The sequence below is a fragment of the Crinia signifera genome, chromosome 6, assembly GCF_055691185.1.
Source record: "Crinia signifera chromosome 6, ASM5569118v1, whole genome shotgun sequence".
Classification (NCBI taxonomy): domain Eukaryota; kingdom Metazoa; phylum Chordata; class Amphibia; order Anura; family Myobatrachidae; genus Crinia; species Crinia signifera.
Window position 1 is genome coordinate 59,770,023 of NC_139222.1, and position 21,818 is coordinate 59,791,840.

The 21,818-nt window shown below is 39.8% G+C and overlaps 32 non-coding genes and 15 pseudogenes across 32 annotated transcripts; all 47 read left to right on the forward strand.

Annotated features, from left to right (window-relative positions):
* Positions 1-191: 191 nt before the first annotated feature.
* On the forward strand, positions 192-300 carry LOC146011642 (5S ribosomal RNA; annotated as a pseudogene).
* A 345-nt stretch (positions 301-645) lies between these two features.
* Positions 646-764, forward strand: LOC146015052 (5S ribosomal RNA). The gene has a single exon (XR_014447985.1). It is a non-coding gene; the product is annotated as a 5S ribosomal RNA (ribosomal RNA).
* Positions 765-1,109: 345 nt separating this feature from the next.
* LOC146014383 (5S ribosomal RNA) lies at positions 1,110-1,228 on the forward strand. Its single transcript, XR_014447337.1, has one exon. It is a non-coding gene; the product is annotated as a 5S ribosomal RNA (ribosomal RNA).
* Positions 1,229-1,573: 345 nt separating this feature from the next.
* LOC146010382 (5S ribosomal RNA) lies at positions 1,574-1,692 on the forward strand (annotated as a pseudogene).
* A 345-nt stretch (positions 1,693-2,037) lies between these two features.
* LOC146013221 (5S ribosomal RNA) lies at positions 2,038-2,156 on the forward strand. The gene has a single exon (XR_014446202.1). It is a non-coding gene; the product is annotated as a 5S ribosomal RNA (ribosomal RNA).
* A 344-nt stretch (positions 2,157-2,500) lies between these two features.
* LOC146015595 (5S ribosomal RNA) lies at positions 2,501-2,619 on the forward strand. Its single transcript, XR_014448512.1, has one exon. It is a non-coding gene; the product is annotated as a 5S ribosomal RNA (ribosomal RNA).
* A 346-nt stretch (positions 2,620-2,965) lies between these two features.
* LOC146017397 (5S ribosomal RNA) lies at positions 2,966-3,084 on the forward strand. The gene has a single exon (XR_014450271.1). It is a non-coding gene; the product is annotated as a 5S ribosomal RNA (ribosomal RNA).
* Positions 3,085-3,429: 345 nt separating this feature from the next.
* On the forward strand, positions 3,430-3,548 carry LOC146013222 (5S ribosomal RNA). The gene has a single exon (XR_014446203.1). It is a non-coding gene; the product is annotated as a 5S ribosomal RNA (ribosomal RNA).
* A 345-nt stretch (positions 3,549-3,893) lies between these two features.
* Positions 3,894-4,012, forward strand: LOC146010915 (5S ribosomal RNA; annotated as a pseudogene).
* A 345-nt stretch (positions 4,013-4,357) lies between these two features.
* LOC146010420 (5S ribosomal RNA) lies at positions 4,358-4,476 on the forward strand (annotated as a pseudogene).
* A 345-nt stretch (positions 4,477-4,821) lies between these two features.
* On the forward strand, positions 4,822-4,940 carry LOC146013224 (5S ribosomal RNA). The gene has a single exon (XR_014446204.1). It is a non-coding gene; the product is annotated as a 5S ribosomal RNA (ribosomal RNA).
* Positions 4,941-5,285: 345 nt separating this feature from the next.
* On the forward strand, positions 5,286-5,404 carry LOC146013225 (5S ribosomal RNA). The gene has a single exon (XR_014446205.1). It is a non-coding gene; the product is annotated as a 5S ribosomal RNA (ribosomal RNA).
* A 361-nt stretch (positions 5,405-5,765) lies between these two features.
* On the forward strand, positions 5,766-5,884 carry LOC146014998 (5S ribosomal RNA). The gene has a single exon (XR_014447934.1). It is a non-coding gene; the product is annotated as a 5S ribosomal RNA (ribosomal RNA).
* Positions 5,885-6,229: 345 nt separating this feature from the next.
* LOC146013227 (5S ribosomal RNA) lies at positions 6,230-6,348 on the forward strand. The gene has a single exon (XR_014446207.1). It is a non-coding gene; the product is annotated as a 5S ribosomal RNA (ribosomal RNA).
* A 345-nt stretch (positions 6,349-6,693) lies between these two features.
* LOC146014455 (5S ribosomal RNA) lies at positions 6,694-6,812 on the forward strand. The gene has a single exon (XR_014447408.1). It is a non-coding gene; the product is annotated as a 5S ribosomal RNA (ribosomal RNA).
* Positions 6,813-7,156: 344 nt separating this feature from the next.
* On the forward strand, positions 7,157-7,275 carry LOC146010421 (5S ribosomal RNA; annotated as a pseudogene).
* Positions 7,276-7,621: 346 nt separating this feature from the next.
* On the forward strand, positions 7,622-7,738 carry LOC146010626 (5S ribosomal RNA; annotated as a pseudogene).
* A 345-nt stretch (positions 7,739-8,083) lies between these two features.
* Positions 8,084-8,202, forward strand: LOC146013228 (5S ribosomal RNA). The gene has a single exon (XR_014446208.1). It is a non-coding gene; the product is annotated as a 5S ribosomal RNA (ribosomal RNA).
* Positions 8,203-8,547: 345 nt separating this feature from the next.
* LOC146013229 (5S ribosomal RNA) lies at positions 8,548-8,666 on the forward strand. Its single transcript, XR_014446209.1, has one exon. It is a non-coding gene; the product is annotated as a 5S ribosomal RNA (ribosomal RNA).
* A 345-nt stretch (positions 8,667-9,011) lies between these two features.
* On the forward strand, positions 9,012-9,130 carry LOC146010422 (5S ribosomal RNA; annotated as a pseudogene).
* Positions 9,131-9,475: 345 nt separating this feature from the next.
* On the forward strand, positions 9,476-9,594 carry LOC146016339 (5S ribosomal RNA). The gene has a single exon (XR_014449235.1). It is a non-coding gene; the product is annotated as a 5S ribosomal RNA (ribosomal RNA).
* Positions 9,595-9,939: 345 nt separating this feature from the next.
* LOC146013230 (5S ribosomal RNA) lies at positions 9,940-10,058 on the forward strand. Its single transcript, XR_014446210.1, has one exon. It is a non-coding gene; the product is annotated as a 5S ribosomal RNA (ribosomal RNA).
* A 345-nt stretch (positions 10,059-10,403) lies between these two features.
* LOC146010964 (5S ribosomal RNA) lies at positions 10,404-10,522 on the forward strand (annotated as a pseudogene).
* A 345-nt stretch (positions 10,523-10,867) lies between these two features.
* On the forward strand, positions 10,868-10,986 carry LOC146013231 (5S ribosomal RNA). The gene has a single exon (XR_014446211.1). It is a non-coding gene; the product is annotated as a 5S ribosomal RNA (ribosomal RNA).
* A 346-nt stretch (positions 10,987-11,332) lies between these two features.
* On the forward strand, positions 11,333-11,451 carry LOC146013232 (5S ribosomal RNA). The gene has a single exon (XR_014446212.1). It is a non-coding gene; the product is annotated as a 5S ribosomal RNA (ribosomal RNA).
* A 346-nt stretch (positions 11,452-11,797) lies between these two features.
* Positions 11,798-11,916, forward strand: LOC146017008 (5S ribosomal RNA). The gene has a single exon (XR_014449884.1). It is a non-coding gene; the product is annotated as a 5S ribosomal RNA (ribosomal RNA).
* A 345-nt stretch (positions 11,917-12,261) lies between these two features.
* LOC146010423 (5S ribosomal RNA) lies at positions 12,262-12,380 on the forward strand (annotated as a pseudogene).
* Positions 12,381-12,725: 345 nt separating this feature from the next.
* Positions 12,726-12,844, forward strand: LOC146012649 (5S ribosomal RNA). The gene has a single exon (XR_014445777.1). It is a non-coding gene; the product is annotated as a 5S ribosomal RNA (ribosomal RNA).
* A 345-nt stretch (positions 12,845-13,189) lies between these two features.
* Positions 13,190-13,308, forward strand: LOC146013233 (5S ribosomal RNA). Its single transcript, XR_014446213.1, has one exon. It is a non-coding gene; the product is annotated as a 5S ribosomal RNA (ribosomal RNA).
* Positions 13,309-13,654: 346 nt separating this feature from the next.
* Positions 13,655-13,773, forward strand: LOC146015010 (5S ribosomal RNA). The gene has a single exon (XR_014447945.1). It is a non-coding gene; the product is annotated as a 5S ribosomal RNA (ribosomal RNA).
* Positions 13,774-14,118: 345 nt separating this feature from the next.
* LOC146013234 (5S ribosomal RNA) lies at positions 14,119-14,237 on the forward strand. Its single transcript, XR_014446214.1, has one exon. It is a non-coding gene; the product is annotated as a 5S ribosomal RNA (ribosomal RNA).
* A 345-nt stretch (positions 14,238-14,582) lies between these two features.
* Positions 14,583-14,701, forward strand: LOC146014457 (5S ribosomal RNA). The gene has a single exon (XR_014447410.1). It is a non-coding gene; the product is annotated as a 5S ribosomal RNA (ribosomal RNA).
* A 344-nt stretch (positions 14,702-15,045) lies between these two features.
* LOC146010425 (5S ribosomal RNA) lies at positions 15,046-15,164 on the forward strand (annotated as a pseudogene).
* A 345-nt stretch (positions 15,165-15,509) lies between these two features.
* Positions 15,510-15,628, forward strand: LOC146013235 (5S ribosomal RNA). Its single transcript, XR_014446215.1, has one exon. It is a non-coding gene; the product is annotated as a 5S ribosomal RNA (ribosomal RNA).
* A 345-nt stretch (positions 15,629-15,973) lies between these two features.
* On the forward strand, positions 15,974-16,090 carry LOC146010627 (5S ribosomal RNA; annotated as a pseudogene).
* Positions 16,091-16,435: 345 nt separating this feature from the next.
* Positions 16,436-16,554, forward strand: LOC146016990 (5S ribosomal RNA). The gene has a single exon (XR_014449866.1). It is a non-coding gene; the product is annotated as a 5S ribosomal RNA (ribosomal RNA).
* Positions 16,555-16,899: 345 nt separating this feature from the next.
* LOC146016258 (5S ribosomal RNA) lies at positions 16,900-17,018 on the forward strand. The gene has a single exon (XR_014449154.1). It is a non-coding gene; the product is annotated as a 5S ribosomal RNA (ribosomal RNA).
* A 345-nt stretch (positions 17,019-17,363) lies between these two features.
* On the forward strand, positions 17,364-17,482 carry LOC146010426 (5S ribosomal RNA; annotated as a pseudogene).
* A 345-nt stretch (positions 17,483-17,827) lies between these two features.
* LOC146016340 (5S ribosomal RNA) lies at positions 17,828-17,946 on the forward strand. Its single transcript, XR_014449236.1, has one exon. It is a non-coding gene; the product is annotated as a 5S ribosomal RNA (ribosomal RNA).
* A 345-nt stretch (positions 17,947-18,291) lies between these two features.
* LOC146014458 (5S ribosomal RNA) lies at positions 18,292-18,410 on the forward strand. The gene has a single exon (XR_014447411.1). It is a non-coding gene; the product is annotated as a 5S ribosomal RNA (ribosomal RNA).
* A 344-nt stretch (positions 18,411-18,754) lies between these two features.
* On the forward strand, positions 18,755-18,873 carry LOC146010427 (5S ribosomal RNA; annotated as a pseudogene).
* A 345-nt stretch (positions 18,874-19,218) lies between these two features.
* Positions 19,219-19,337, forward strand: LOC146013236 (5S ribosomal RNA). Its single transcript, XR_014446216.1, has one exon. It is a non-coding gene; the product is annotated as a 5S ribosomal RNA (ribosomal RNA).
* A 345-nt stretch (positions 19,338-19,682) lies between these two features.
* Positions 19,683-19,799, forward strand: LOC146010628 (5S ribosomal RNA; annotated as a pseudogene).
* Positions 19,800-20,144: 345 nt separating this feature from the next.
* On the forward strand, positions 20,145-20,263 carry LOC146016991 (5S ribosomal RNA). Its single transcript, XR_014449867.1, has one exon. It is a non-coding gene; the product is annotated as a 5S ribosomal RNA (ribosomal RNA).
* Positions 20,264-20,608: 345 nt separating this feature from the next.
* Positions 20,609-20,727, forward strand: LOC146016259 (5S ribosomal RNA). Its single transcript, XR_014449155.1, has one exon. It is a non-coding gene; the product is annotated as a 5S ribosomal RNA (ribosomal RNA).
* A 345-nt stretch (positions 20,728-21,072) lies between these two features.
* LOC146010428 (5S ribosomal RNA) lies at positions 21,073-21,191 on the forward strand (annotated as a pseudogene).
* Positions 21,192-21,536: 345 nt separating this feature from the next.
* Positions 21,537-21,655, forward strand: LOC146016341 (5S ribosomal RNA). Its single transcript, XR_014449237.1, has one exon. It is a non-coding gene; the product is annotated as a 5S ribosomal RNA (ribosomal RNA).
* Positions 21,656-21,818: the final 163 nt, after the last annotated feature.

Consider the following 21,818-nt stretch of genomic DNA (forward strand, 5'->3'; position numbering starts at 1 on the left):
TTTTGGCAGCTAAACAGTGTTGAGCCTGTTTAGTAGTTTAATTTAAGACCCCCTGCTAATATCATGTCCTGTAGGTCTTTTTACATTACCAACACATGATTTTTTTTAAGTAAGCCAATACAGTTAGGAAACTTTTTTATTAGCTTACCTGGTGATAGAAGTAGAAGAGGGCAAAAAAGTGCCTGTATCTCACCTACAGCCATACCACATTGGATAGGCCCAATTTCTTCTGATCTTGGAAGCTAAGCAGTGTTGGGCCTGGTTAGTACTTGGGTGGGGGAACACCAGGTGCTGTAGGTTTTTTCACATTACTGGCAAATTGTTTTTATTCTCTAGCTATTTAAATTGGAAACTTTTTCTTTTTATTGCCAGCACAGACATTTGGAAGAGGTCAAACAGACACAATAGCCATCACCTAAAGACTTATTACACTGTTTAGGCTCAATTCCAACTGCTTTTGGCAGCTAAACATTGTTGAGCCTCTTTTGTAGTTTAATTTAAGACCCCCTGCTAATATCATGTCCTGTAGGTCTTTTTACATTACCAACACATGATTTTTTTCAGTAAGCCAATACAGTTAGGAAACTTTTGTATTAGCTTACCTGGTGATAGAAATAGAAGAGGGCAAAAAAGTGCTTTTAACTCACCTACAGCCATACCACATTGGATAGGCCCAATCTCGTGTGATCTTGGAAGCTAAGCAGTGTTGGGCCTGGTTAGTACTTGGGTGGGAGACCACATGGGAACACCAGGTGCTGTAGGTTTTTTCACATTACAGGCAAATTGTTTTTATTCTCTAGCTATTTATATTGGAAACTTTTTCTTTTTATTGCCAGCACAGACATTTGGAAGAGGTCAAACAGACACAATAGCCATCACCTATAGACTTACCACACTGTTTAGGCTCAATTCCAACTGCTTTTGGCAGCTAAACAGTGTTGAGCCTCTTTTGTAGTTTAATTTAAGACCCCCTGCTAATATCATGTCCTGTAGGTCTTTTTACATTACCAACACATGATTTTTTTCAGTAAGCCAATACAGTTAGGAAACTTTTGTATTAGCTTACCTGGTGATAGAAGTAGAAGAGGGCAAAAAAGTGGCTTTAACTCACCTACAGCCATACCACATTGGATAGGCCCAATCTCGTCTGATCTTGGAAGCTAAGCAGTGTTGGGCCTGGTTAGTACTTGAGTGGGAGACCACATGGGAACACCAGGTGCTGTAGGTTTTTTCACATTATTGGCAAATTGTTTTTATTCTCTAGCTATTTAAATAGGAAACTTTATCTTTTTATTGCCAGCACAGACATTTGGAAGAGGTCAAACAGACACAATAGCCATCACCTAAAGACATACCAAACTGTTTAGGCCCAATTCCAACTGCTTTTGGCAGCTAAACAGTATTGAGCCTCTTTAGTAGTTTAATTTAAGACCCCCTGCTAATATCATGTCCTGTAGGTCTTTTTACATTACCAACACATGATTTTTTTCAGTAAGCCAATACAGTTAGGAAACTTTTTTATTAGCTTACCTGGTGATAGAAGTAGAAGAGGGCAAAAAAGTGCATGTATCTCACCTACAGCCATACCACATTGGATAGGCCCAATCTCGTCTGATCTTGGAAGCTAAGCAGTGTTGGGCCTAGTTAGTACTTGGGTGGGAGTCCACATGTGAACACCAGGTGCTGTAGGTTTTTTCACATTACAGGCAAATTGTTTTTATTCTCTAGCTATTTAAATTGGAAACTTTTTCTTTTTATTGCCAGCACAGACATTTGGAAGAGGTCAAACAGACACAATAGCCATCACCTAAAGACTTACCACACTGTTTAGGCTCAATTCCAACTGCTTTTTGCAGCTAAACAGTGTTGAGCCTCTTTTGTAGTTTAATTTAAGACCCCCTGCTAATATCATGTCCTGTAGGTCTTTTTACATTACCAACACATGATTTTTTTCAGTAAGCCAATACAGTTAGGAAACTTTTGTATTAGCTTACCTGGTGATAGAAGTAGAAGAGGGCAAAAAAGTGCTTTTAACTCACCTACAGCCATACCACATTGGATAGGCCCAATCTCGTCTGATCTTGGAAGCTAAGCAGTGTTGGGCCTGGTTAGTACTTGGGTGGGAGACCACATGGGAACACCAGGTGCTGTAGGTTTTTTCACATTACTGGCAAATTGTTTTTATTCTCTAGCTATTTAAATTGGAAACTTTTTCTTTTTATTGCCAGTACAGACATTTGGAAGAGGTCAAACAGACACAATAGCCATCACCTAAAGACTTACCACACTGTTTAGGCCCAATTCCAACTGCTTTTGGCAGCTAAACAGTGTTGAGCCTCTTTAGTAGTTTAATTTAAGACCCCCTGCTAATATCATGTCCTGTAGGTCTTTTTACATTACCAACACATGATTTTTTTCAGTAAGCCAATACAGTTAGGAAACTTTTTTTTAGCTTACCTGGTGATAGAAGTAGAAGAGGGCAAAAAAGTGCCTGTATCTCACCCACAGCCATACCACATTGGATAGGCCCAATCTCGTCTGATCTTGGAAGCTAAGCAGTGTTGGGCCTGGTTAGTACTTGGGTGGGAGACCACATGGGAACACCAGGTGCTGTAGGTTTTTTCACATTACAGGCAAATTGTTTTTATTCTCTAGCTATTTAAATTGGAAACTTTTTCTTTTTATTGCCAGTACAGACATTTGGAAGAGGTCAAACAGACACAATAGCCATCACCTAAAGACTTACCACACTGTTTAGGCCCAATTCCAACTGCTTTTGGCAGCTAAACAGTGTTGAGCCTGTTTAGTAGTTTAATTTAAGACCCCCTGCTAATATCATGTCCTGTAGGTCTTTTTACATTACCAACACATGATTTTTTTTAAGTAAGCCAATACAGTTAGGAAACTTTTTTATTAGCTTACCTGGTGATAGAAGTAGAAGAGGGCAAAAAAGTGCCAGTATCTCACCTACAACCATACCACATTGGATAGGCCCAATCTCGTCTGATCTTGGAAGCTAAGCAGTGTTGGGCCTGGTTAGTACTTGGGTGGGAGACCACCTGGGAACACCAGGTGCTGAAGGTTTTTTCACATTACTGGCAAATTGTTTTTATTCTCTAGCTATTTAAATTGGAAACTTTTTCTTTTTATTGCCAGCACAGACATTTGGAAGAGGTCAAACAGACACAATAGCCATCACCTAAAGACTTACCACACTGTTTAGGCTCAATTCCAACTGCTTTTGGCAGCTAAACAGTGTTGAGCCTCTTTTGTAGTTTAATTTAAGACCCCCTGCTAATATCATGTCCTGTAGGTCTTTTTACATTACCAACACATGATTTTTTTCAGTAAGCCAATACAGTTAGGAAACTTTTGTATTAGCTTACCTGGTGATAGAAGTAGAAGAGGGCAAAAAAGTGCTTTTAACTCACCTACAGCCATACCACATTGGATAGGCCCAATCTCGTCTGATCTTGGAAGCTAAGCAGTGTTGGGCCTGGTTAGTACTTGGGTGGGAGACCACATGGGAACACCAGGTGCTGTAGGTTTTTTCACATTACTGGCAAATTGTTTTTATTCTCTAGCTATTTAAATTGGAAACTTTTTCTTTTTATTGCCAGTACAGACATTTGGAAGAGGTCAAACAGACACAATAGCCATCACCTAAAGACTTACCACACTGTTTAGGCCCAATTCCAACTGCTTTTGGCAGCTAAACAGTGTTGATCCTCTTTAGTAGTTTAATTTAAGACCCCCTGCTAATATCATGTCCTGTAGGTCTTTTTACATTACCAACTCATGATTTTTTTCAGTAAGCCAATAAAGTTAGGAAACTTTTTTATTAGCTTACCTGGTGATAGAAGTAGAAGAGGGCAAAAAAGTGCCTTTGACTCACCTACAGCCATACCACATTGGATAGGCATAATCTCGTCTGATCTTGGAAGCTAAGCAGTGTTGGGCCTGGTTAGTACTTGGGTGGGAGACCACCTGGGAACACCAGGTGATGTAGGTTTTTTCACATTACTGGCAAATTGTTTTTATTCTCTAGCTATTTAAATTGGAAACTTTTTCTTTTTATTGCCACCACAGACATTTGGAAGAGGTCAAACAGACACAATAGCCATCACCTAAAGACTTACCACACTGTTTAGGCTCAATTCCAACTGCTTTTGGCAGCTAAACAGTGTTGATCCTCTTTAGTAGTTTAATTTAAGACCCCCTGCTAATATCATGTCCTGTAGGTCTTTTTACATTACCAACACATGATTTTTTTCAGTAGGCCAATACAGTTAGGAAACTTTTTTATTAGCTTACCTGGTGATAGAAGTAGAAGAGGGCAAAAAAGTGCCTGTATCTTACCTACAGCCATACCACATTGGATAGGCCCAATCTCGTCTGTTCTTGGAAGCTAAGCAGTGTTGGGCCTGGTTAGTAATTGGGTGGGAGACCACATGGGAACACCAGGTGCTGTAGGTTTTTTCACATTACAGGCAAATTGTTTTTATTCTCTAGCTATTTATATTGGAAACTTTTTCTTTTTATTGCCAGCACAGACATTTGGAAGAGGTCAAACAGACACAATAGCCATCACCTAAAGACTTACCACACTGTTTAGGCTCAATTCCAACTGCTTTTGGCAGCTAAACAGTGTTGAGCCTCTTTTGTAGTTTAATTTAAGACCCCCTGCTAATATCATGTCCTGTAGGTCTTTTTACATTACCAACACATGATTTTTTTCAGTAAGCCAATACAGTTAGGAAACTTTTGTATTAGCTTACCTGGTGATAGAAGTAGAAGAGGGCAAAAAAGTGGCTTTAACTCACCTACAGCCATACCACATTGGATAGGCCCAATCTCGTCTGATCTTGGAAGCTAAGCAGTGTTGGGCCTGGTTAGTACTTGGGTGGGAGACCACATGGGAACACCAGGTGCTGTAGGTTTTTTCACATTACTGGCAAATTGTTTTTATTCTCTAGCTATTTAAATAGGAAACTTTTTCTTTTTATTGCCAGCACAGACATTTGGAAGAGGTCAAACAGACACAATAGCCATCACCTAAAGACTTACCACACTGTTTAGGCCCAATTCCAACTGCTTTTGGCAGCTAAACAGTGTTGAGCCTCTTTAGTAGTTTAATTTAAGACCCCCTGCTAATATCATGTCCTGTAGGTCTTTTTACATTACCAACACATGATTTTTTTCAGTAAGCCAATACAGTTAGGAAACTTTTGTATTAGCTTACCTGGTGATAGAAGTAGAAGAGGGCAAAAAAGTGCCTTTGACTCACCTACAGCCATACCACATTGGATAGGCCCAATCTCGTCTGATCTTGGAAGCTAAGCAGTGTTGGGCCTGGTTAGTACTTGGGTGGGAGACCACATGGGAACACCAGGTGCTGTAGGTTTTTTCACATTACTGGCAAATTGTTTTTATTCTCTAGCTATTTAAATAGGAAACTTTATCTTTTTATTGCCAGCACAGACATTTTGAAGAGGTCAAACAGACACAATAGCCATCACCTAAAGACTTACCACACTGTTTAGGCCCAATTCCAACTGCTTTTGGCAGCTAAACAGTGTTGAGCCTGTTTAGTAGTTTAATTTAAGACCCCCTGCTAATATCATGTCCTGTAGGTCTTTTTACATTACAAACACATGATTTTTTTTAAGTAAGCCAATACAGTTAGGAAACTTTTTTATTAGCTTACCTGGTGATAGAAGTAGAAGAGGGCAAAAAAGTGCCTGTATCTCACCTACAGCCATACCACCTACAGCCATACCACATTGGATAGGCCCAATCTCGTCTGATCTTGGAAGCTAAGCAGTGTTGGGCCTGGTTAGTACTTGGGTGGGAGACCACCTGGGAACACCAGGTGCTGTAGGTTTTTTCACATTACTGGCAAATTGTTTTTATTCTCTAGCTATTTAAATTGGAAACTTTTTCTTTTTATTGCCAGCACAGACATTTGGAAGAGGTCAAACAGACACAATAGCCATCACCTAAGGACTTACCACACTGTTTAGGCTCAATTCTAACTGCTTTTGGCAGCTAAACAGTGTTGAGCCTCTTTTGTAGTTTAATTTAAGACCCTCTGCTAATATCATGTCCTGTAGGTCTTTTTACATTACCAACACATGATTTTTTTCAGTAAGCCAATACAGTTAGGAAACTTTTGTATTAGCTTACCTGGTGATAGAAGTAGAAGAGGGCAAAAAAGTGCTTTTAACTCACCTACAGCCATACCACATTGGATAGGCCCAATCTCGTCTGATCTTGGAAGCTAAGCAGTGTTGGGCCTGGTTAGTACTTGGGTGGGAGACCACATGGGAACACCAGGTGCTGTAGGTTTTTTCCCATTACTGGCAAATTGTTTTTATTCTCTAGCTATTTAAATTGGAAACTTTTTATTTTTATTGCCAGTACAGACATTTGGAAGAGGTCAAACAGACACAATAGCCATCACCTAAAGACTTACCACACTGTTTAGGCTCAATTCCAACTGCTTTTGGCAGCTAAACAGTGTTGAGCCTCTTTTGTAGTTTAATTTAAGACCCCCTGCTAATATCATGTCCTGTAGGTCTTTTTACATTACCAACACATGATTTTTTTCAGTAAGCCAATACAGTTAGGAAACTTTTGTATTAGCTTACCTGGTGATAGAAGTAGAAGAGGGCAAAAAAGTGCTTTTAACTCACCTACAGCTATACCACATTGGATAGGCCCAATCTCGTCTGATCTTGGAAGCTAAGCAGTGTTGGGCCTGGTTAGTACTTGGGTGGGAGACCACATGGGAACACCAGGTGCTGTAGGTTTTTTCACATTACTGGCAAATTGTTTTTATTCTCTAGCTATTTAAATTGGAAACTTTTTCTTTTTATTGCCAGTACAGACATTTGGAAGAGGTCAAACAGACACAATAGCCATCACCTAAAGACTTACCACACTGTTTAGGCCCAATTCCAACTGCTTTTGGCAGCTAAACCGTGTTGATCCTTTTTAGTAGTTTAATTTAAGACCCCCTGCTAATATCATGTCCTGTAGGTCTTTTTACATTACCAACACATGATTTTTTTCAGTAAGCCAATACAGTTAGGAAACTTTTGTATTAGCTTACCTGGTGATAGAAGTAGAAGAGGGCAAAAAGTGCCTGTATCTCACCTACAGCCATACCACATTGGATAGGCCCAATCTCGTCTGTTCTTGGAAGCTAAGCAGTGTTGGGCCTGGTTAGTAATTGGGTGGGAGACCACATGGGAACACCAGGTGCTGTAGGTTTTTTCACATTACAGGCAAATTGTTTTTATTCTCTAGCTATTTATATTGGAAACTTTTTCTTTTTATTGCCAGCACAGACATTTGGAAGAGGTCAAACAGACACAATAGCCATCACCTAAAGACTTACCACACTGTTTAGGCCCAATTCCAACTGCTTTTGGCAGCTAAACAGTGTTGAGCCTGTTTAGTAGTTTAATTTAAGACCCCCTGCTAATATCATGTCCTGTAGGTCTTTTTACATTACCAACACATGATTTTTTTTAAGTAAGCCAATACAGTTAGGAAACTTTTTTATTAGCTTACCTGGTGATAGAAGTAGAAGAGGGCAAAAAAGTGCCTGTATCTCACCTACAGCCATATCACATTGGATAGGCCCAATCTCGTGATCTTGGAAGCTAAGCAGTGTTGGGCCTGGTTAGTACTTGGGTGGGAGACCACATGGGAACACCAGGTGCTGTAGGTTTTTTCACATTACTGGCAAATTGTTTTTATTCTCTAGCTATTTAAATTGGAAACTTTTTCTTTTTATTGCCAGCACAGACATTTGGAAGAGGTCAAACAGACACAATAGCCATCACCTAAAGACTTACCACACTGTTTAGGCTCAATTCCAACTGCTTTTGGCAGCTAAACAGTGTTGAGCCTCTTTTGTAGTTTAATTTAAGACCCCCTGCTAATATCATGTCCTGTAGGTCTTTTTACATTACAAACACATGATTTTTTTCAGTAAGCCAATACAGTTAGGAAACTTTTGTATTAGCTTACCTGGTGATAGAAGTAGAAGAGGGCAAAAAAGTGCTTTTAACTCACCTACAGCCATACCACATTGGATAGGCCCAATCTCGTCTGATCTTGGAAGCTAAGCAGTGTTGGGCCTGGTTAGTACTTGGGTGGGAGACCACATGGGAACACCAGGTGCTGTAGGTTTTTTCACATTACTGGCAAATTGTTTTTATTCTCTAGCTATTTAAATTGGAAACTTTTTCTTTTTATTGCCAGTACAGACATTTGGAAGAGGTCAAACAGACACAATAGCCATCACCTAAAGACTTACCACACTGTTTAGGCCCAATTCCAACTGCTTTTGGCAGCTAAACAGTGTTGATCCTCTTTAGTAGTTTAATTTAAGACCCCCTGCTAATATCATGTCCTGTAGGTCTTTTTACATTACCAAGACATGATTTTTTTCAGTAAGCCAATACAGTTAGGAAACTTTTGTATTAGCTTACCTGGTGATAGAAGTAGAAGAGGGCAAAAAAGTGCCTGTATCTCACCTACAGCCATACCACATTGGATAGGCCCAATCTCGTCTGATCTTGGAAGCTAAGCAGTGTTGGGCCTGGTTAGTACTTGGGTGGGAGACCACATGGGAACACCAGGTGCTGTAGGTTTTTTCACATTACAGGCAAATTGTTTTTATTCTCTAGCTATTTAAATTGGAAACTTTTTCTTTTTATTGCCAGTACAGACATTTGGAAGAGGTCAAACAGACACAATAGCCATCACATAAAGACTTACCACACTGTTTAGGCCCAATTCCAACTGCTTTTGGCAGCTAAACAGTGTTGAGCCTCTTTAGTAGTTTAATTTAAGACCCCCTGCTAATATCATGTCCTGTAGGTCTTTTTACATTACCAACACATGATTTTTTTCAGTAAGCCAATACAGTTAGGAAACTTTTTTATTAGCTTACCTGGTGATAGAAGTAGAAGAGGGCAAAAAAGTGCCTGTATTTCACCTACAGCCATACCACATTGGATAGGCCCAATCTCGTCTGTTCTTGGAAGCTAAGCAGTGTTGGGCCTGGTTAGTAATTGGGTGGGAGACCACATGGGAACACCAGGTGCTGTAGGTTTTTTCACATTACATGCAAATTGTTTTTATTCTCTAGCTATTTATATTGGAAACTTTTTCTTTTTATTGCCAGCACAGACATTTGGAAGAGGTCAAACAGACACAATAGCCATCACCTAAAGACTTACCACACTGTTTAGGCTCAATTCCAACTGCTTTTGGCAGCTAAACAGTGTTGAGCCTCTTTTGTAGTTTAATTTAAGACCCCCTGCTAATATCATGTCCTGTAGGTCTTTTTACATTACCAACACATGATTTTTTTCAGTAAGCCAATACAGTTAGGAAACTTTTGTATTAGCTTACCTGGTGATAGAAGTAGAAGAGGGCAAAAAAGTGGCTTTAACTCACCTACAGCCATACCACATTGGATAGGCCCAATCTCGTCTGATCTTGGAAGCTAAGCAGTGTTGGGCATGGTTAGTACTTGGGTGGGAGACCACATGGGAACACCAGGTGCTGTAGGTTTTTTCACATTACTGGCAAATTGTTTTTATTCTCTAGCTATTTATATTGGAAACTTTTTCTTTTTATTGCCAGCACAGACATTTGGAAGAGGTCAAACAGACACAATAGCCATCACCTAAAGACTTACCACACTGTTTAGGCTCAATTATAACTGCTTTTGGCAGCTAAACAGTGTTGAGCCTCTTTTGTAGTTTAATTTAAGACCCCCTGCTAATATCATGTCCTGTAGGTCTTTTTACATTACCAAGACATGATTTTTTTCAGTAAGCCAATACAGTTAGGAAACTTTTGTATTAGCTTACCTGGTGATAGAAGTAGAAGAGGGCAAAAAAGTGCCTGTATCTCACCTACAGCCATACCACATTGGATAGGCCCAATCTCGTCTGATCTTGGAAGCTAAGCAGTGTTGGGCCTGGTTAGTACTTGGGTGGGAGACCACATGGGAACACCAGGTGCTGTAGGTTTTTTCACATTACAGGCAAATTGTTTTTATTCTCTAGCTATTTAAATTGGAAACTTTTTCTTTTTATTGCCAGTACAGACATTTGGAAGAGGTCAAACAGACACAATAGCCATCACATAAAGACTTACCACACTGTTTAGGCCCAATTCCAACTGCTTTTGGCAGCTAAACAGTGTTGAGCCTCTTTAATAGTTTAATTTAAGACCCCCTGCTAATATCATGTCCTGTAGGTCTTTTTACATTACCAACACATGATTTTTTTCAGTAAGCCAATACAGTTAGGAAACTTTTTTATTAGCTTACCTGGTGATAGAAGTAGAAGAGGGCAAAAAAGTGCCTGTATTTCACCTACAGCCATACCACATTGGATAGGCCCAATCTCGTCTGTTCTTGGAAGCTAAGCAGTGTTGGGCCTGGTTAGTAATTGGGTGGGAGACCACATGGGAACACCAGGTGCTGTAGGCTTTTTCACATTACATGCAAATTGTTTTTATTCTCTAGCTATTTATATTGGAAACTTTTTCTTTTTATTGCCAGCACAGACATTTGGAAGAGGTCAAACAGACACAATAGCCATCACCTAAAGACTTACCACACTGTTTAGGCTCAATTCCAACTGCTTTTGGCAGCTAAACAGTGTTGAGCCTCTTTTGTAGTTTAATTTAAGACCCCCTGCTAATATCATGTCCTGTAGGTCTTTTTACATTACCAACACATGATTTTTTTCAGTAAGCCAATACAGTTAGGAAACTTTTGTATTAGCTTACCTGGTGATAGAAGTAGAAGAGGGCAAAAAAGTGGCTTTAACTCACCTACAGCCATACCACATTGGATAGGCCCAATCTCGTCTGATCTTGGAAGCTAAGCAGTGTTGGGCCTGGTTAGTACTTGGGTGGGAGACCACATGGGAACACCAGGTGCTGTAGGTTTTTTCACATTACTGGCAAATAGTTTTTATTCTCTAGCTATTTAAATAGGAAACTTTTTCTTTTTATTGCCAGCACAGACATTTGGAAGAGGTCAAACAGACACAATAGCCATCACCTAAAGACTTACCACACTGTTTAGGCCCAATTCCAACTGCTTTTGGCAGCTAAACAGTGTTGAGCCTCTTTAGTAGTTTAATTTAAGACCCCCTGCTAATATCATGTCCTGTAGGTCTTTTTACATTACCAACACATGATTTTTTTCAGTAAGCCAATACAGTTAGGAAACTTTTGTATTAGCTTACCTGGTGATAGAAGTAGAAGAGGGCAAAAAAGTGCCTGTATCTCAACCTACAGCCATACCACATTGGATAGGCCCAATCTCGTCTGATCTTGGAAGCTAAGCAGTGTTGGGCCTGGTTAGTACTTGGGTGGGAGACCACATGGGAACACCAGGTGCTGTAGGTTTTTTCACATTACTGGCAAATTGTTTTTATTCTCTAGCTATTTAAATTGGAAACTTTTTCTTTTTATTGCCAGTACAGACATTTGGAAGAGGTCAAACAGACACAATAGCCATCACCTAAAGACTTACCACACTGTTTAGGCCCAATTCCAACTGCTTTTGGCAGCTAAACAGTGTTGAGCCTGTTTAGTAGTTTAATTTAAGACCCCCTGCTAATATCATGTCCTGTAGGTCTTTTTACATTACCAACACATGATTTTTTTTAAGTAAGCCAATACAGTTAGGAAACTTTTTTATTAGCTTACCTGGTGATAGAAGTAGAAGAGGGCAAAAAAGTGCCTGTATCTCACCTACAGCCATACCACGTTGGATAGGCCCAATCTCGTCTGATCTTGGAAGCTAAGCATTGTTGGGCCTGGTTAGTACTTGGGTGGGAGACCACCTGGGAACACCAGGTGATGTAGGTTTTTTCACATTACTGGCAAATTGTTTTTATTCTCTAGCTATTTAAATTGGAAACTTTTTCTTTTTATTGCCACCACAGACATTTGGAAGAGGTCAAACAGACACAATAGCCATCACCTAAAGACTTACCACACTGTTTAGGCTCAATTCCAACTGCTTTTGGCAGCTAAACAGTGTTGATCCTCTTTAGTAGTTTAATTTAAGACCCCCTGCTAATATCATGTCCTGTAGGTCTTTTTACATTACCAACACATTATTTTTTTCAGTAGGCCAATACAGTTAGGAAACTTTTTTATTAGCTTACCTGGTGATAGAAGTAGAAGAGGGCAAAAAAGTGCCTGTATCTCACCTACAGCCATACCACATTGGATAGGCCCAATCTCGTCTGTTCTTGGAAGCTAAGCAGTGTTGGGCCTGGTTAGTAATTGGGTGGGAGACCACATGGGAACACCAGGTGCTGTAGGTTTTTTCACATTACAGGCAAATTGTTTTTATTCTCTAGCTATTTATATTGGAAACTTTTTCTTTTTATTGCCAGCACAGACATTTGGAAGAGGTCAAACAGACACAATAGCCATCACCTAAAGACTTACCACACTGTTTAGGCTCAATTCCAACTGCTTTTGGCAGCTAAACAGTGTTGAGCCTCTTTTGTAGTTTAATTTAAGACCCCCTGCTAATATCATGTCCTGTAGGTCTTTTTACATTACCAACACATGATTTTTTTCAGTAAGCCAATACAGTTAGGAAACTTTTGTATTAGCTTACCTGGTGATAGAAGTAGAAGAGGGCAAAAAAGTGGCTTTAACTCACCTACAGCCATACCACATTGGATAGGCCCAATCTCATCTGATCTTGGAAGCTAAGCAGTGTTGGGCCTGGTTAGTACTTGGGTGGGAGACCACATGGGAACACCAGGTGCTGTAGGTTTTTTCACATTACTGGCAAATTGTTTTTATTCTCTAGCTATTTAAATAGGAAACTTTTTCTTTTTATTGCCAGCACAGACATTTGGAAGAGGTCAAACAGACACAATAGCCATCACCTAAAGACTTACCACACTGTTTAGGCCCAATTCCAACTGCTTTTGGCAGCTAAACAGTGTTGAGCCTCTTTAGTAGTTTAATTTAAGACCCCCTGCTAATATCATGTCCTGTAGGTCTTTTTACATTACCAACACATGATTTTTTTCAGTAAGCCAATACAGTTAGGAAACTTTTGTATTAGCTTACCTGGTGATAGAAGTAGAAGAGGGCAAAAAAGTGCCTTTGACTCACCTACAGCCATACCACATTGGATAGGCCCAATCTCGTCTGATCTTGGAAGCTAAGCAGTGTTGGGCCTGGTTAGTACTTGGGTGGGAGACCACATGGGAACACCAGGTGCTGTAGGTTTTTTCACATTACTGGCAAATTGTTTTTATTCTCTAGCTATTTAAATAGGAAACTTTATCTTTTTATTGCCAGCACAGACATTTTGAAGAGGTCAAACAGACACAATAGCCATCACCTAAAGACTTACCACACTGTTTAGGCCCAATTCCAACTGCTTTTGGCAGCTAAACAGTGTTGAGCCTGTTTAGTAGTTTAATTTAAGACCCCCTGCTAATATCATGTCCTGTAGGTCTTTTTACATTACAAACACATGATTTTTTTTAAGTAAGCCAATACAGTTAGGAAACTTTTTTATTAGCTTACCTGGTGATAGAAGTAGAAGAGGGCAAAAAAGTGCCTGTATCTCACCTACAGCCATACCACATTGGATAGGCCCAATCTCGTCTGATCTTGGAAGCTAAGCAGTGTTGGGCCTGGTTAGTACTTGGGTGGGAGACCACCTGGGAACACCAGGTGCTGTAGGTTTTTTCACATTACTGGCAAATTGTTTTTATTCTCTAGCTATTTAAATTGGAAACTTTTTCTTTTTATTGCCAGCACAGACATTTGGAAGAGGTCAAACAGACACAATAGCCATCACCTAAAGACTTACCACACTGTTTAGGCTCAATTCTAACTGCTTTTGGCAGCTAAACAGTGTTGAGCCTCTTTTGTAGTTTAATTTAAGACCCTCTGCTAATATCATGTCCTGTAGGTCTTTTTACATTACCAACACATGATTTTTTTCAGTAAGCCAATACAGTTAGGAAACTTTTGTATTAGCTTACCTGGTGATAGAAGTAGAAGAGGGCAAAAAAGTGCTTTTAACTCACCTACAGCCATACCACATTGGATAGGCCCAATCTCGTCTGATCTTGGAAGCTAAGCAGTGTTGGGCCTGGTTAGTACTTGGGTGGGAGACCACATGGGAACACCAGGTGCTGTAGGTTTTTTCACATTACTGGCAAATTGTTTTTATTCTCTAGCTATTTAAATTGGAAACTTTTTCTTTTTATTGCCAGTACAGACATTTGGAAGAGGTCAAACAGACACAATAGCCATCACCTAAAGACTTACCACACTGTTTAGGCTCAATTCCAACTGCTTTTGGCAGCTAAACAGTGTTGAGCCTCTTTTGTAGTTTAATTTAAGACCCCCTGCTAATATCATGTCCTGTAGGTCTTTTTACATTACCAACACATGATTTTTTTCAGTAAGCCAATACAGTTAGGAAACTTTTGTATTAGCTTACCTGGTGATAGAAGTAGAAGAGGGCAAAAAAGTGCTTTTAACTCACCTACAGCTATACCACATTGGATAGGCCCAATCTCGTCTGATCTTGGAAGCTAAGCAGTGTTGGGCCTGGTTAGTACTTGGGTGGGAGACCACATGGGAACACCAGGTGCTGTAGGTTTTTTCACATTACTGGCAAATTGTTTTTATTCTCTAGCTATTTAAATTGGAAACTTTTTCTTTTTATTGCCAGTACAGACATTTGGAAGAGGTCAAACAGACACAATAGCCATCACCTAAAGACTTACCACACTGTTTAGGCCCAATTCCAACTGCTTTTGGCAGCTAAACAGTGTTGATCCTTTTTAGTAGTTTAATTTAAGACCCCCTGCTAATATCATGTCCTGTAGGTCTTTTTACATTACCAACACATGATTTTTTTCAGTAAGCCAATACAGTTAGGAAACTTTTGTATTAGCTTACCTGGTGATAGAAGTAGAAGAGGGCAAAAAGTGCCTGTATCTCACCTACAGCCATACCACATTGGATAGGCCCAATCTCGTCTGTTCTTGGAAGCTAAGCAGTGTTGGGCCTGGTTAGTAATTGGGTGGGAGACCACATGGGAACACCAGGTGCTGTAGGTTTTTTCACATTACAGGCAAATTGTTTTTATTCTCTAGCTATTTATATTGGAAACTTTTTCTTTTTATTGCCAGCACAGACATTTGGAAGAGGTCAAACAGACACAATAGCCATCACCTAAAGACTTACCACACTGTTTAGGCCCAATTCCAACTGCTTTTGGCAGCTAAACAGTGTTTAGCCTCTTTTGTAGTTTAATTTAAGACCCCCTGCTAATATCATGTCCTGTAGGTCTTTTTACATTACCAACACATGATTTTTTTCAGTAAGCCAATACAGTTAGGAAACTTTTGTATTAGCTTACCTGGTGATAGAAGTAGAAGAGGGCAAAAAAGTGGCTTTAACTCACCTACAGCCATACCACATTGGATAGGCCCAATCTCGTCTGATCTTGGAAGCTAAGCAGTGTTGGGCCTGGTTAGTACTTGGGTGGGAGACCACATGGGAACACCAGGTGCTGTAGGTTTTTTCACATTACTGGCAAATTGTTTTTATTCTCTAGCTATTTAAATAGGAAACTTTTTCTTTTTATTGCCAGCACAGACATTTGGAAGAGGTCAAACAGACACAATAGCCATCACCTAAAGACTTACCACACTGTTTAGGCCCAATTCCAACTGCTTTTGGCAGCTAAACAGTGTTGAGCCTGTTTAGTAGTTTAATTTAAGACCCCCTGCTAATATCATGTCCTGTAGGTCTTTTTACATTACCAACACATGATTTTTTTCAGTAAGCCAATACAGTTAGGAAACTTTTGTATTAGCTTACCTGGTGATAGAAGTAGAAGAGGGCAAAAAAGTGCCTGTATCTCACCTACAGCCATATCACATTGGATAGGCCCAATCTCGTGATCTTGGAAGCTAAGCAGTGTTGGGCCTGGTTAGTACTTGGGTGGGAGACCACATGGGAACACCAGGTGCTGTAGGTTTTTTCACATTACTGGCAAATTGTTTTTATTCTCTAGCTATTTAAATTGGAAACTTTTTCTTTTTATTGCCAGCACAGACATTTGGAAGAGGTCAAACAGACACAATAGCCATCACCTAAAGACTTACCACACTGTTTAGGCTCAATTCCAACTGCTTTTGGCAGCTAAACAGTGTTGAGCCTCTTTTGTAGTTTAATTTAAGACCCCCTGCTAATATCATGTCCTGTAGGTCTTTTTACATTACCAACACATGATTTTTTTCAGTAAGCCAATACAGTTAGGAAACTTTTGTATTAGCTTACCTGGTGATAGAAGTAGAAGAGGGCAAAAAAGTGCTTTTAACTCACCTACAGCCATACCACATTGGATAGGCCCAATCTGGTCTGATCTTGGAAGCTAAGCAGTGTTGGGCCTGGTTAGTACTTGGGTGGGAGACCACATGGGAGCACCAGGTGCTGTAGGTTTTTTCACATTACTGGCAAATTGTTTTTATTCTCTAGCTATTTAAATTGGAAACTTTTTCTTTTTATTGCCAGTACAGACATTTGGAAGAGGTCAAACAGACACAATAGCCATCACCTAAAGACTTACCACACTGTTTAGGCCCAATTCCAACTGCTTTTGGCAGCTAAACAGTGTTGATCCTCTTTAGTAGTTTAATTTAAGACCCCCTGCTAATATCATGTCCTGTAGGTCTTTTTACATTACCAAGACATGATTTTTTTCAGTAAGCCAATACAGTTAGGAAACTTTTGTATTAGCTTACCTGGTGATAGAAGTAGAAGCGGGCAAAAAAGTGCTTGTATCTCACCTACAGCCATACCACATTGGATAGGCCCAATCTCGGCTGATCTTGGAAGCTAAGCAGTGTTGGGCCTGGTTAGTACTTGGGTGGGAGACCACATGGGAACACCAGGTGCTGTAGGTTTTTTCACATTACAGGCAAATTGTTTTTATTCTCTAGCTATTTAAATTGGAAACTTTTTCTTTTTATTGCCAGTACAGACATTTGGAAGAGGTCAAACAGACACAATAGCCATCACATAAAGACTTACCACACTGTTTAGGCCCAATTCCAACTGCTTTTGGCAGCTAAACAGTGTTGAGCCTCTTTAGTAGTTTAATTTAAGACCCCCTGCTAATATCATGTCCTGTAGGTCTTTTTACATTACCAACACATGATTTTTTTCAGTAAGCCAATACAGTTAGGAAACTTTTTTATTAGCTTACCTGGTGATAGAAGTAGAAGAGGGCAAAAAAGTGCCTGTATTTCACCTACAGCCATACCACATTGGATAGGCCCAATCTCGTCTGTTCTTGGAAGCTAAGCAGTGTTGGGCCTGGTTAGTAATTGGGTGGGAGACCACATGGGAACACCAGGTGCTGTAGGTTTTTTCACATTACATGCAAATTGTTTTTATTCTCTAGCTATTTATATTGGAAACTTTTTCTTTTTATTGCCAGCACAGACATTTGGAAGAGGTCAAACAGACACAATAGCCATCACCTAAAGACTTACCACACTGTTTAGGCTCAATTCCAACTGCTTTTGGCAGCTAAACAGTGTTGAGCCTCTTTTGTAGTTTAATTTAAGACCCCCTGCTAATATCATGTCCTGTAGGTCTTTTTACATTACCAACACATGATTTTTTTCAGTAAGCCAATACAGTTAGGAAACTTTTGTATTAGCTTACCTGGTGATAGAAGTAGAAGAGGGCAAAAAAGTGGCTTTAACTCACCTACAGCCATACCACATTGGATAGGCCCAATCTCGTCTGATCTTGGAAGCTAAGCAGTGTTGGGCATGGTTAGTACTTGGGTGGGAGACCACATGGGAACACCAGGTGCTGTAGGTTTTTTCACATTACTGGCAAATTGTTTTTATTCTCTAGCTATTTAAATTGGAAACTTTTTCTTTTTATTGCCAGTACAGACATTTGGAAGAGGTCAAACAGACACAATAGCCATCACCTAAAGACTTACCACACTGTTTAGGCCCAATTCCAACTGCTTTTGGCAGCTAAACAGTGTTGATCCTCTTTAGTAGTTTAATTTAAGACCCCCTGCTAATATCATGTCCTGTAGGTCTTTTTACATTACCAACACATGATTTTTTTCAGTAAGCCAATACAGTTAGGAAACTTTTGTATTAGCTTACCTGGTGATAGAAGTAGAAGAGGGCAAAAAAGTGCTTTTAACTCACCTACAGCTATACCACATTGGATAGGCCCAATCTCGTCTGATCTTGGAAGCTAAGCAGTGTTGGGCCTGGTTAGTACTTGGGTGGGAGACCACATGGGAACACCAGGTGCTGTAGGTTTTTTCACATTACTGGCAAATTGTTTTTATTCTCTAGCTATTTAAATTGGAAACTTTTTCTTTTTATTGCCAGTACAGACATTTGGAAGAGGTCAAACAGACACAATAGCCATCACCTAAAGACTTACCACACTGTTTAGGCCCAATTCCAACTGCTTTTGGCAGCTAAACAGTGTTGATCCTTTTTAGTAGTTTAATTTAAGACCCCCTGCTAATATCATGTCCTGTAGGTCTTTTTACATTACCAACACATGATTTTTTTCAGTAAGCCAATACAGTTAGGAAACTTTTGTATTAGCTTACCTGGTGATAGAAGTAGAAGAGGGCAAAAAGTGCCTGTATCTCACCTACAGCCATACCACATTGGATAGGCCCAATCTCGTCTGTTCTTGGAAGCTAAGCAGTGTTGGGCCTGGTTAGTAATTGGGTGGGAGACCACATGGGAACACCAGGTGCTGTAGGTTTTTTCACATTACAGGCAAATTGTTTTTATTCTCTAGCTATTTATATTGGAAACTTTTTCTTTTTATTGCCAGCACAGACATTTGGAAGAGGTCAAACAGACACAATAGCCATCACCTAAAGACTTACCACACTGTTTAGGCCCAATTCCAACTGCTTTTGGCAGCTAAACAGTGTTTAGCCTCTTTTGTAGTTTAATTTAAGACCCCCTGCTAATATCATGTCCTGTAGGTCTTTTTACATTACCAACACATGATTTTTTTCAGTAAGCCAATACAGTTAGGAAACTTTTGTATTAGCTTACCTGGTGATAGAAGTAGAAGAGGGCAAAAAAGTGGCTTTAACTCACCTACAGCCATACCACATTGGATAGGCCCAATCTCGTCTGATCTTGGAAGCTAAGCAGTGTTGGGCCTGGTTAGTACTTGGGTGGGAGACCACATGGGAACACCAGGTGCTGTAGGTTTTTTCACATTACTGGCAAATTGTTTTTATTCTCTAGCTATTTAAATAGGAAACTTTTTCTTTTTATTGCCAGCACAGACATTTGGAAGAGGTCAAACAGACACAATAGCCATCACCTAAAGACTTACCACACTGTTTAGGCCCAATTCCAACTGCTTTTGGCAGCTAAACAGTGTTGAGCCTGTTTAGTAGTTTAATTTAAGACCCCCTGCTAATATCATGTCCTGTAGGTCTTTTTACATTACCAACACATGATTTTTTTCAGTAAGCCAATACAGTTAGGAAACTTTTGTATTAGCTTACCTGGTGATAGAAGTAGAAGAGGGCAAAAAAGTGCCTGTATCTCACCTACAGCCATATCACATTGGATAGGCCCAATCTCGTGATCTTGGAAGCTAAGCAGTGTTGGGCCTGGTTAGTACTTGGGTGGGAGACCACATGGGAACACCAGGTGCTGTAGGTTTTTTCACATTACTGGCAAATTGTTTTTATTCTCTAGCTATTTAAATTGGAAACTTTTTCTTTTTATTGCCAGCACAGACATTTGGAAGAGGTCAAACAGACACAATAGCCATCACCTAAAGACTTACCACACTGTTTAGGCTCAATTCCAACTGCTTTTGGCAGCTAAACAGTGTTGAGCCTCTTTTGTAGTTTAATTTAAGACCCCCTGCTAATATCATGTCCTGTAGGTCTTTTTACATTACCAACACATGATTTTTTTCAGTAAGCCAATACAGTTAGGAAACTTTTGTATTAGCTTACCTGGTGATAGAAGTAGAAGAGGGCAAAAAAGTGCTTTTAACTCACCTACAGCCATACCACATTGGATAGGCCCAATCTGGTCTGATCTTGGAAGCTAAGCAGTGTTGGGCCTGGTTAGTACTTGGGTGGGAGACCACATGGGAGCACCAGGTGCTGTAGGTTTTTTCACATTACTGGCAAATTGTTTTTATTCTCTAGCTATTTAAATTGGAAACTTTTTCTTTTTATTGCCAGTACAGACATTTGGAAGAGGTCAAACAGACACAATAGCCATCACCTAAAGACTTACCACACTGTTTAGGCCCAATTCCAACTGCTTTTGGCAGCTAAACAGTGTTGATCCTCTTTAGTAGTTTAATTTAAGACCCCCTGCTAATATCATGTCCTGTAGGTCTTTTTACATTACCAAGACATGATTTTTTTCAGTAAGCCAATACAGTTAGGAAACTTTTGTATTAGCTTACCTGGTGATAGAAGTAGAAGCGGGCAAAAAAGTGCTTGTATCTCACCTACAGCCATACCACATTGGATAGGCCCAATCTCGGCTGATCTTGGAAGCTAAGCAGTGTTGGGCCTGGTTAGTACTTGGGTGGGAGACCACATGGGAACACCAGGTGCTGTAGGTTTTTTCACATTACAGGCAAATTATTTTTATTCTCTAGCTATTTAAATTGGAAACTTTTTCTTTTTATTGCCAGTACAGACATTTGGAAGAGGTCAAACAGACACAATAGCCATCACATAAAGACTTACCACACTGTTTAGGCCCAATTCCAACTGCTTTTGGCAGCTAAACAGTGTTGAGCCTCTTTAGTAGTTTAATTTAAGACCCCCTGCTAATATCATGTCCTGTAGGTCTTTTTACATTACCAACACATGATTTTTTTCAGTAAGCCAATACAGTTAGGAAACTTTTTTATTAGCTTACCTGGTGATAGAAGTAGAAGAGGGCAAAAAAGTGCCTGTATTTCACCTACAGCCATACCACATTGGATAGGCCCAATCTCGTCTGTTCTTGGAAGCTAAGCAGTGTTGGGCCTGGTTAGTAATTGGGTGGGAGACCACATGGGAACACCAGGTGCTGTAGGTTTTTTCACATTACATGCAAATTGTTTTTATTCTCTAGCTATTTATATTGGAAACTTTTTCTTTTTATTGCCAGCACAGACATTTGGAAGAGGTCAAACAGACACAATAGCCATCACCTAAAGACTTACCACACTGTTTAGGCTCAATTCCAACTGCTTTTGGCAGCTAAACAGTGTTGAGCCTCTTTTGTAGTTTAATTTAAGACCCCCTGCTAATATCATGTCCTGTAGGTCTTTTTACATTACCAACACATGATTTTTTTCAGTAAGCCAATACAGTTAGGAAACTTTTGTATTAGCTTACCTGGTGATAGAAGTAGAAGAGGGCAAAAAAGTGGCTTTAACTCACCTACAGCCATACCACATTGGATAGGCCCAATCTCGTCTGATCTTGGAAGCTAAGCAGTGTTGGGCATGGTTAGTACTTGGGTGGGAGACCACATGGGAACACCAGGTGCTGTAGGTTTTTTCACATTACTGGCAAATTGTTTTTATTCTCTAGCTATTTAAATTGGAAACTTTTTCTTTTTATTGCCAGTACAGACATTTGGAAGAGGTCAAACAGACACAATAGCCATCACCTAAAGACTTACCACACTGTTTAGGCCCAATTCCAACTGCTTTTGGCA